A 12,425-nucleotide genomic window follows, 5' to 3' on the forward strand; every position below is an offset into this window, starting at 1 on the left:
TAAGGACCAACTCCCTAAAAAGTTTTTGTGTTATCTGTAATTTTCTACTTAATATAGAAAGTGGTCAAAAGCAGATACAATCCAATATCCTAACATTTGTATATAAGAAGTGTGTTATTATCTCAACTAGTATGAAAAGTACAAATAATATAACTTATTTTTTAAGATAAATGCACAGAAAATAATCACAGCAGCAGTTTTGAAAGTACTCAGATTTCATGATTACCTGCTTACTATATGATCCTTTTAAACTATAATTATGGAGCTATACATGATAATTTAAAATGAATATTCCTTTAGCATAATGGTTACACTGTTCTTTAATAATCAAAGATAATTACATTCATGTACCTGGATTTAATTTTTCTTCTTTGATAAATGAATAGTGGACCAAATATTTCTTAAGGTGGTAAATCTCAGATTAGAGTAGTTTTACTTTCTATCCCAGGCCCAGAACATATTTGATAATATCTGTAGACATTTTATGTTGTCAACACTGGAGGGGTTCATGTGGTCCTTTTAGTAGTATAGGCAGGGATGCTACTAAAGATTCTATAGCACTCAGGATAATAATGAAAATGAAAACATTGTCTAAGCCATTGGTTCTTAACCTGTGAATTAAGACTCCTCATGAGTCACATATCTGATATACAACATATTTTTTACATTTATATCATGTTTCATAGCAGTAGAAAAATTAGAAATAATAAAGTAGCTACAAAATAATCATATGATTAGAGGAATCATCACAATATGTGGAACTGTATTAAAAGTATTAAAGCATTAGGAAGGTTGAGAATCATAGGATAGACTCAAGTCAAAACATCAGTTAGTGCTGATGTTAAATAATCTTTGTCCAAGTTCTTTTCTGTTCCTAAAAAAGCCAGTGAGCTGTTAAGTGCACCTTACTCTACAGTTATTTCATTCCTTATATTGACATAGAATAAATAAATCATAGTCCTCAGAGAAATTATCTCAGATAATAGATTGTTATATGCCTGTTAAACCCCTATGTACTGATAAGCAGGTGATGGTCAGTTAAGACATATTATCTCTGCATGGACACACAATCATTGCAAATTAAATTGCTACAACCTGTCTTCTGATGCACAAAAATGAAACTGTGATTAGATATTATGAAATGAACATGATTTCAGTATTAATTGCTTCAACATAAAGTGTCATGGTCAAATTATATACTTTGTGTCGTGTTGATATGGGTGGGTCTTCTGTCTATGTGTTACTTTCAATGGTTAATAAAGAAACTGCATTGGCCCTTTAATAGGACAGCAACTTAGATAGGCGGAGTAGACAGAACAGAATGCTGGAAGAAAGAAGCAGATTCAGGCAGACACAATGGAGCCAGCTGCCAGGTCAGGCATGCTGAATCTTTCCCAGCAAGCCACAACCTCGTGATGCTACACAATTATTAGAAATGGGTTAATCAAGATGTGAGAATTAGCCAATAAGAGGCTGGAACTAATGGGTCATGCAGTGTTTAAATGAATACAGTTTGTGTGTTGTTATTCCGGGGCTAAACTAGCTGTGTGGGAGCCCGGCGGGATGAAAAGCAGGCCTGCCTGCAGCTCATCACTATATAGTGTGATGTTTTATAAGATGAAATAATCACCATCAATTTATTTCAAAAGTCAAATGGAAAATATGCCCTCTGATTTTTCTTGTCAGTAACTGAAAATTGCTTTAATACTCAAATTTACTCTTCTTCATAGAGGAAGTTTCCAATGATAATTGTTATGTTACAGTTTCAGGGAAAGTTGAATTTATTAGAAGGAGCTGTGATTAGAAGCTATATTTACTTCTAATAACTCTGTTTTAATTTTAACTTGCCATATATCACAGTCATTCTGAATTGCATATGTTAAATGTACCATTGAAGATCCTAAGTTAAATGATTTAAAGCTATGCTTTCTAGTTCTATATTTCATTCATCTTGAAGCTTAAGTGTTTAATAATTCAGAATGTAGAGCCAAATACTAATGTCAATGAAGAAAGTATTATTATATGTTTGAATGTATTCTATACATGGTATAAAGCATCATTTTATTCAAAACTTATAATAAAATCAAGAAACACATGGTTGAATGAACTATTTGGGGTTAATCACAAAGCACATGAAAGTGAGCAAAGAAAATGAAATAAGACATAAAAGTTGAATTTAGAGGAAGAAGCTTTGCTCTGCATGCTGTTTTTACTTTTAAAAACATTATCTATTTGTATTTTTAAACTAGTTTACATAGCTTTAGGTTTTTTTCAGGTTTTCAAACAAAATTTATTTTTATTGATTCTCCTATCTCCTCATCTTGCTCCTGTTCCTGATCTTTTCTAGTCTGAAACTTGATATTTTATTATCATATTTCTTTGTAATCAGCAGGGCTTTGCAAATTTAACCATGTAGATGCTTAAAGCATGTCTCAACATAGTGAGCTTATGTTGATTATTTGAACTCTTTATACTATGTCTGTGGCTCATATGCTTTATAAAAGAAAAAAATGCACTACTTGACTATACCACCTGCAAAAAAAACCTGTTTATACACAGACTACACTACAGCTAAAAAGTGATCAACAGTTCCTTTCACCGAGTGAAAATCTTCAAGCAAACTTTGGTTCCCTACATCATAAACAGAGATTAATGACCCTCTAATTTTCGAACTGCTCCTTTCTTACAAGTACCAGGCCAAGTTATGATTACATATTTCTCTTGATACTGCTAAGATCAAGTCCCAATGCATAAGCATCGTTTCTCAAACATTCCATTGCTAAGATGTCCCAATATTCCATCATAATTATAGTCTCATTGGCCTCAGTATTCTAAGTAAAACTAATATTGACTACATAAGTGTTTCTTTTAGATTTTGTTGGACACCCAGACTTGAATTCTTCTTTTTGATTACCAAAAATATTATTTATGTGACACAATGCAAATTCTTCTAGTCATAAAACAGAGTACTTTAAAATATTCTCAAAATTGAGAAAAACAATGTCAGAAGAAGATCATCTGAATTTCTTGAAGACCACCTTGTTTATATTCCTTAATTTTCTTTTCCCTTTCCATATTCATATCAATTCATTATCTATTTAGTCTAAAATTTTCATAGCTAATATTAGAGAAATACACAAATTCTGACTTATTATATTTAGTTATTGCACAAAACAACCCCCAAATGTAATCAATTTACATATATGTTTTTATGTAAAATATTACTTCAAAATTTGGTGAACTCTAATGGCAAATTTTTTAATTTTTTTTTATTAAATTTTATTTATTTTTCCATTCAAAAATTTACACTTCCTCCCCTCCTTCCATTCCTCTTCTGCTCCCCCTCTCCCTCCTTAAAAAAGGACAGGGAACCCTGCCCTGTAGGAAGTCCAAGGCCTTGCCCCCTATATCCAGGCCTAGGAAGCTTTGCATCCAAATAGACTAGGGTCCCCCAAAGCCAGTACATTCAGCAGAAACAAGTCCCAGTGCCTTTATCAATGACTTCTCAGCCCTCATTTTCATCCACATTCAGAGAGTCCAGTTTGATCTCATGCTCATGCAGTCCAGTCCAGCTGGATTTGGTGAGCTCTCATTAAAACAGGCACACTGTCTCAGTGGGTGGACCAACCCCTCACAGTCCAGACTTCCTTGCTCATATTCTTTCTCCTTCTGCTCTTCAACTAGACCTTGGGGGCTCAGTTCATTTCTCTGATGATGTCTCTGTCTCTATCTCCATCTGTCACCAGACGAAGATTCTATGGTGAGATTCGAGATAATCATCAGTGTGATGGTAGGGCAAGGCCAGTTCAGTCACCCTCTACTCTGCTGCCCAAAGACCTAGCTGGGGACATCCCCGTGGACACCTGGGATCCCCTCTAGAGCCAATCTCTTGCCAACCCTAAAATGGCTCCCTTAATGTGGATATCTTCTTCCCTGCTCCTATATTCCCTTCTACCATCTACCCTCCCACTCCCCCAAGCTCTCTCCAGTCTTTCCCTCCTCCCTTCTCTCTCCCCCTCTCCCCTTCCCCCAGCCATACCCTCATACCTACTCCCACCCCTTTGCTCCCAACTTTTGCCTGGCAGTCTTGTTTGCTTCCAATTTCCAGGTGGATCCATATATGTTTTTATTTGGGTTCACCTTGTTATTTGGCTTCTCTAGGCTTGTGAACTATAGGTTCAATGTCCTTTGTTTATGGCTAGAGTCCAATAATGAGTGAGTACATACCATACTCATCTTTTTGGGTCTGGGTTATCTCACTCAGGACAGTGATTTGTATTTCCATCCATTTGGATGCAAAAGTCAAATTGTCATTATTTTTTACAGCTGAGTAGTACTCTAATGTGTGTATATTCCACAATTTCTTTATCCATTCTTCCATTAAGCGGCATCTAGGTTGCTTTCAGGATCTGGCAATTACAAATAATGCTGCTCAGTTTTAGTAGGTCCCATTTATTCAATGTTGCCCTTAATGTCTGAGCTGTTGGGGTTACACATAGGAAGCGATCTCCTGTGCCCATCTGATGTAGGGTACTTCCCACTTTCTCTTCTATCAGGTTCAGTGTGTTCTGACTGATAGTGAGGTCTTTAATCCATTTGGACTTGAGTTTTGTGCATGGTGATAGATATGGGTCTATTTTCATTCTTCTACAGGTTGACGTCCAGTTATGCCAGCACCATTTGTTGAATATGGGATGTACTCACTCATAATTGGTTTCTAGCCATAAACAAGGGACACGGAGCCTACAATTGGTGATCCTAAAGAAGCTAAGTAAGAAGGTGAACCAAAGGAAAAACATATAGTTATCCTCTTGGCTATGGGAAGTAGACAAAGTTGCCGGGGAGAAAATTGAGATCTTGGGGGTGGGGTGGGATGGGGGTAAGGGGAGATGGGGAGAGAAAAGGGAGAAGGGGAGGAAGGGGGAACTTGGAGGAAAAGGAGGATTGGGATAAAGGAAGGTTGGATAGGGGAGCACGGAAGCACAACTCTTAGTTAAGGGAGCCACCTTAGGGTTGGCAAGAGATTTGAACCTAGAGTGGCTCCCAGGTGCCCAAGCCGAGGTCCCCAGTTAGTTCCTTGGGCAGCTGAGGATAGGGAACCTGAAATGACCCTATCCCATAGCAATACTGACGAATATCTTGCATATCATCATAGAACCTTCATCTGGTGATGGATGGAGATAGAGACAGAGACCCACACTGGAGCACTGGACTGAGCTCCCAAGGTCCCAATGAGGAGCAGAAGGAGGGAGAACAAGAGCAAAGAAGTTGGGACCACGAGGGGCGCACCCACCCACTGAGACAGTGGAGCTGATCTATTGGGAGCTCACCAAGGCCAGCTGGACTGTGACTGAAAAAGCATGGGATAAAACTGGACTCTCTGAACATGGCGAACAATGAGAGCTGATGAGACGCCAAGGACAATGGCAATTGGTTTAGATCCTACGTAATGTGCTGGCTTTGTGGGAGCCTACCCAGTTTGGATGTTCACCTTCCTAGATATGGACGGAGGGGGAGGACCTAGGACTTACCACAGGACAGGGAACCCTGACTGCTCTTTGGACTGGAGAGGGAGGGGGACAGGAGTGGGGGGAGGGGGAGAAGAGTGGGAGGAGGGGGAGGGAAATGGGAGGCTGGGAGGAGGTGAAAACTTTTTTTTTCTCATTTTCTCAATAAAAAAAAAGAAAAAAAAAACCTAAAAAAAATTCACAGAAAAAAAAACCAAACAAATAATGCTGCTATGAACATAGTTGAACAAATGCTTTTGTAGTATGATTGGGCATCTCCTGGGTATATTCCCAAGAGTGGTATTGCTGGATCCTGAGGTAGATTGATTCCCAATTTCCTGAGAAACCACCACACTGATTTCTAAAGTGGTTGTACAAGTTTACATTCCCACCAGCAATGAATGAGTGTTCCTGTTAGTCCACATCCTCTCCAGCAAAGGCTATCATTGGTGTTTTTTTATTTTAGCCATTCTGACAGGTATAAGATGGCATCTCAAAGTTGGATTACTTGTGCCCTTGTTGGAGAAAATGTATCACTGGGGTTGGGCTTTGAAATTTCAGAACGTCAAACAAGCCCCAGTGTGCCATTTTCTTCCTGTGCTTGTGGATCCAGATGCAGAACTATCACATACCTCTCCAGAAACATGTCACCTGAGTCCTCTTTCACTTTTTATCATGATGATAATGGACTAAATCTCTGAATTGTCAGTCAGCCCCAATTAAATAGTTTCCATTACAAAAGTGGCCATGGTCATGTTGTGTCTTCAAAGCAGAAGAAACCTTAACTAAAATACTTTCTATGTAATTTCTTCCTAAATACTTTATTTTCTTGTCATTTTAGAGCAGACACGACAGGAATTTATGCTTTTCCATAAAACCACAGTATTTTTATGAAAACCTTTCAGTCATAATTATTAATTTCTCCACAACTTAGCATTACAAGGCATTTATTTGTAATGGCAAAAATCCAGAGAGCAAGTAAAGGACTAAGAAAAGGCTTTATTATGTACACTTACACATCTACTTTGCAAAAGATAAACTACAGCTAATTTGTCAGTATTTCCTTTGGCACTGAAATAGATCCCAAAGAAACAAGAAACAATGGAAACAGTACAGCTAATTTGATACTGTATTAAACAGACTTCCTTATGACTTCCACACATCTTAAAATGCATGTCAATTGAATTTCTGTACATCTTCTGTGATCATATCATTAAGCTGACAAAGTATTTGAAATTTGTAAGATATAGAGTCAGACAGAAGTGATTTTGCATTTTTCTATTAGTATTACTGTGTGACATTGGACAAAACTTTTAAGCCTGTAACTATGTAGCTATAAAATATAGTAATTGTATAGTTCGGGTGTCCTGGTTGGGAAATAGGAAAATTTATGTAACTTACCTAATAAAGTCTAATACCTTAGGAAATTGGTTGTGGTGTACATTTGGTTTTTTACTAATAGAAGACTAATAGGAGACTGAACGAAATAAATATACCTCTATCCCTTCTTAGTTGCTCAGCTCTTGAATCCCACCATTTGTCCCCAATTAGTACATAAGTCAATTTACTTGAACTTAGTAGGTGCTGAAAACTGAACCTGTTTGGAGTAATGTGTTTGGCATTTACAAAGGATAGCTTCTTCTGTGTGACATTTTCAGATAAGCAGGATTATATTGGTTACATTTCTGGTTACCCAACGCAAAAAGTTTGTTTGCCATCTGATAGCCATACTTTTACAATGAGCTCCCATTTAAAACTCCCTAAATCGCTATTTAAAACTGACTCAATAAAAAATGTCTAGGGCTGGGGCCCCATGGTATTCTTCACTTCCATTTTAGCTTGTCTTTTGGTATTATACTTATTTAGGTTTTAGTTAGGCAGTCATATAGTTGAAGTATTATGAATAATGTTTTCCTCTTATTTTTAGGGGAAACAATCTCACAGCAGACTTTCTGAACATCTGGTTCTAACAATTTCTCTGTCTCCTCTTCTGTCATATTCTCTGACCCTTAGATGATAAACTGTGTTGTATGTATGTATCCAATAGCGCTGGGTACCATGATCAGTTGTTCTTTTCATTTTGACCAGTTGGGGTTTTCTATAATGGTCTCTATCTTTTGCAAAGAGAAACTTATTTGTTGAAGGGTAGGTGTTAATGTCAAGTGTAAGTATAAGGATACTTATTTAGAATGAAGTTACAAAGTATCCTGGCCTAGTAATGTGGGGGGAGTAGAGTCTCCTCTAAGATCAACCAATTTACTAGTCCTGTGTGGTTGTCTTGGTTTCTAGTACTAGCCATGAATTCCCTCTTGTCAAGCAGACCTTAAGTCTAATTAGAGAGCTTTTGTTTATCATCAAGATCTAAGTATCACTTTTGTACCTTTAGGAATATATTGTTATTCTGGTCATTGCTGTGTTCCATTGTTAGGACCCTGGAGGAGGGGGCAAGAGTCAGGTATCAATAACTCAGATACCGGAGATCGGGTTAAAAATCAAAAATCTCTGTTTATCTTGGAAAGGAGGAAAACCTTATATACCCTCCACCCACAAAGGGAGGGGAACAAGTAGTGCTGTATCGAGGCCATCATCATGGCAGCCTCTGATTGGTCTGGGTCATCTTCTCTTATTACTCAGCTGGATGTGTTGGAACCTCTGGGCAGACCTAGACTGGCACTTGGGGAGGTTAATCCTGTACATGCCCAATTATTCATGCCTGGGCATGTCCAGACTCCTTTGGTCTGATCGTATTTGCCCCAAAGTTCCCTAACTGTCATAGCAGAGTATGATTGTCTTCTCATTTGGCAAATTTTAAAGCACTTTCTGGAACCATCAAAGCTAGTCTTTAGGGAGGAGGTTGAGTTTTCATTTATTTATTTTGATTTTTTAGTAATTACAGTTTTGTTTATCCTAAGTGTTGGATAGAATTGTCAGACTATACAAACTTAAAGACTTAACCCAACTATCACCCAAATCCCATCATGATGGCTAGAAAATTAGAAAGACTGACTTCACCTGAAATTCCTCTTTTTCAAAATTATTTTTCAAAAAGAAATAAAGTTGATAGAAATCTAAGGACATGTTTCATTGGTGCTTCTTTCAAAGAATTAAGGCTAAGAATCTTACTAAAAGCAAGCATGCAAGGGGAAACAAAAATTGCCTCAAACTTATTGTTGAATGAATTAAATACAAATGACCAGGAGATATATATGAGAGAGAGAGAGAGAGAGAGAGAGAGAGAGAGAGAGAGAGAGAGAGAGAGAGAGAGAGAGAGAGAGCGAGCACATAGGACAATTTATTATTGAGGAAATATACTGAATTTAACCTTGACTCTGGGGACTCTTGACATATAGTATACCTACACACAATGCTGTCTGGATGATGGGGAAGGAATGTAGCCTCAGCTGCTCAGCAGCAATTGACTCATCTCACAATAATTTCCAAAGGACTGGAAAGGTAACTAATGCAAATTGCTGCATTATTTTTAAGAAAGAAATTGTGTGGATTCATTTTGACCACAAATAACACTTGGTTCAATTAAGCACAAGGGAAGGATAAAAATGGAAGGAAAACTACTCTGGATATTAAGAAGAGTAGAAATGTTGTTGTCTTTTTTATTTATTCTTTGAGGAGTTCACAGATGTATACAACAAAAGATTTTATCTTTTCTCCTATCTCTCCCACCGATTCCTCCTAGGACTTTTAGTCCAATATATCCCACTCCCAACTTCATGTTCTGTTTGAAAACAAAACAAAACAAAACAAAAAACAAAAACCGTTGAATCCAATTACATTTATAGTATATACATCAGTATATCCATAAGATACTAATTTAAAAAATCTCAATTGAAGTACTGGGTAGAGTGAAAAAGATTAAAAACTCAAATGACACTGAAAGAATTTTATCAGTAAACTCAATGATCTTCATGGCTGTTCATCACTGTATTTGAATACATAATTCCCACTATAAGCAGTATTTAGCATATTCAGAGTGTACCACGATTGTATGCTATGAAATAAAATTGTAAAGAATAATTTCATTGCTTTCAAAAGTGATTTATAATTGTACTAATTGTAGACGCAAAGGAGGTAGAAAGTGACCATGTGAGGTGTGTGGAGGAGGATCTCTAGAAAGGGAGGTAATAAGACACAGGTACTACAGGTAGAATAGTTAAGAGGAATTTAAAATAGTAGCATAGAGGAAGGGTAAAGCAGGCACATAGAGAAGATTGTAAGAGCCAGAACACAAGTAAATCTGTTATGAGATTTTATATATACGTGTGTGTGTGTGTGTGTGTGTTTGTATTTATGTATATATGCACCAAGGCTACTCTCTTCTCCTTAAACCTGACTAATATGGATTTCTAAACAAGACATGTAGAATGACAGCTCCATTTGACATAACAATAAACACATGAGAAATTTTACTATGGCTAGTGACAGAGAATGAGCCTTCATTAAAGACAAGACCCTTAATATGTTATGCAATGCCACAGCCCTAAGAATATACATATGAGTAACACTAAATTGACTAAATAGATTGTAATTATAAATTTACAAGTAGATATGTAAAACTTATAATATATAACAATAATAAAATTATAATTAATAAAAATAGCTATAAAAGGTAATGAACTTGAAAGGGAGTATGGGCACATAGAAGGAGTTTATAAGGGGAATAAATAAGAAAGGGATGGAAAGAAATGATTAAAATGAAGAATTCATGTATGAAATTATGAAAAAAATCTAAAATAAAATGAAATTCAGTAAAATGGAAGTGATAGCCTGACTCATCATCTATTCCCAATATTGTCTTATAAGCCTTAGTTTGTGTAAAGACAAAGGGAAAAAAAACTATATAGCTTGGTAAGGAATCTATAGTATCATGGTGTGAAGCTTATTTTCTTTACAGAAATTGCAACAGTTTTTAAAAATAAAACAACAGAACCCTTATAACAATGAGCAAATTTAATAAGCCCACAGGTCAGCACCTTTCTTATATCACATCAAATCATTTTTCAATTTTAAATTAAGAAATTTTATACTTATGATACCTCTAAAACACTGATGTACCTAAACATATAGTATATGACCTATATATTATAGGGATATATATATCCAACATTTGCTGACAGTGAATTCTAGGCCAGCCTGAGATGCATGAAAGCCTTTTTAAAATAATAAAAATATCAAATAAAGAAATCTTCTAGATTGGTAATTTGAAAGTCTTCTTTTTACAAAAAAAAAAAAAAAAGAACATTAAGTTTCCAAATCAAACCCTCAGGAGAATGGTGCCATTGCTGGCTTTATTAAAGTGTAGCAACTTTTACTATGCAAGAAAATCATTCAGACCTTTAGGATAGTTTTCCTAACTATACCAGAAGCATATTGCTGCAAAGATAATCCAGCTAGGCACTCAAGCTACTCCCATGTATCTGCTACTTTCACCAACACGCCATTAATTCATTAAGTTGCATTTAATTTTAAAACTAAAATATGAAAATTATAAGTAATGATATGGTCTAAAATATCAAAGTCGTCACAATTCTCCTTCTCATATAAATGAGGAAAATACATTCTGCCACAACATGAAATAACGAAACTCACTGTTTTGAACAACTGCAATGTCTGCTGGTCTCTGCTTTACTTTCATTTGCACTTATTGCTGGGGACCAACCTGCTCGTGCCAGGAGAGCAGGGCATAACTAATAAATGGCCTTGAGCTGAGAAGACTAAAAGAATTTCAACATACATCTTTCCTAGTAACTGCATCAGGAGAATAAGCAGGGGTTTATGTGAGGGAAAATCTGTGTGTCTTCTATTTAATGAGCTAGGTATGGTAGTTGCATACCTTTGAGCAAAGTACCCTGAAAACTCTAATGTGTTACCCAGAGGATGTCTAACCTTTAAGATTATTCTCTTCAATATATAGAATGTTACTTCCTTCAGTTTCCACCAAGCATATGTTGAGAGAGAGAGACAGAGACAGAGAGAGACAGAGAGAGACAGAGAGAGAGACAGAGAGAGACAGAGAGAGAGAGAGAGAGAGAGAGAGAGAGAGAGAGAGAGAGAGAGAGAGAGAGAGAAAGTTAAGAGGAAGACCCAGGAAATTTACAAATGGTAACAGAACCCTAGAGGAAACTGATTGAAGTCTAAAGCATAATTATAGGCCACAGTTACTGTTTCTCACTCAGTTTTGTGTTATATTTTTGCTCTATTTGTGTTGCTCAAATAATGACATCCTTGTAGAAGTCAATTCACTACTGCTCTGTGATATTGAAGAACTGCTGTATACAACATGCAAGGTGAAGAATGTCAATATTATTCCACATTAAATGAAAAGAGCTCATTGAATTCAGAATAAAAGCTATTATAAATAAGTGTGCCACCTTCTGAAGTGCTGCCTAAGCATAAATTGAGTAACCTCCAGTGGGGTATATAAATAATTGATTTTTAAGTAAATGAGAATTGGCCATTTTATTGTTAGACATGGGGAGATTACTTTTTCCTTTATCAGAAAACCTTTCATAATAGGTAAAATCCAATAAACTGATCAAGTACTCTGTCAGGGTATTTATCTATTAATTAATTAATTTATTTATTTATATTTATTTATTTATTTATTAAAGAATTCTGTCTATTCCCCGACACCGCCTCCCATTTCCCTCCCCCTCCCCCAGCCAAGTCCCCCTCCCTTGTCAGCCCAAAGAGAAATCAGGGTTCCCTGCCCTGTGGGAAGTCCAAGGACCACCCACCTCCATCCAGGTCCAGTAAGGTGAGCATCCAAACTGCCTAGGCTCGCACAAAGCCAGTACGTGCAGTAGGATCAAAAACCCATTGCCATTGTTCGTGAGTTCTCAGTAGTCCTCATTGTCCACTATGTTCAGCGAGTCTGGTTTTATCCCAGGCTTTTTCAGACCC

Source organism: Microtus pennsylvanicus, chromosome X, assembly GCF_037038515.1.
Source record: "Microtus pennsylvanicus isolate mMicPen1 chromosome X, mMicPen1.hap1, whole genome shotgun sequence".
Classification (NCBI taxonomy): Eukaryota; Metazoa; Chordata; class Mammalia; order Rodentia; family Cricetidae; genus Microtus; species Microtus pennsylvanicus.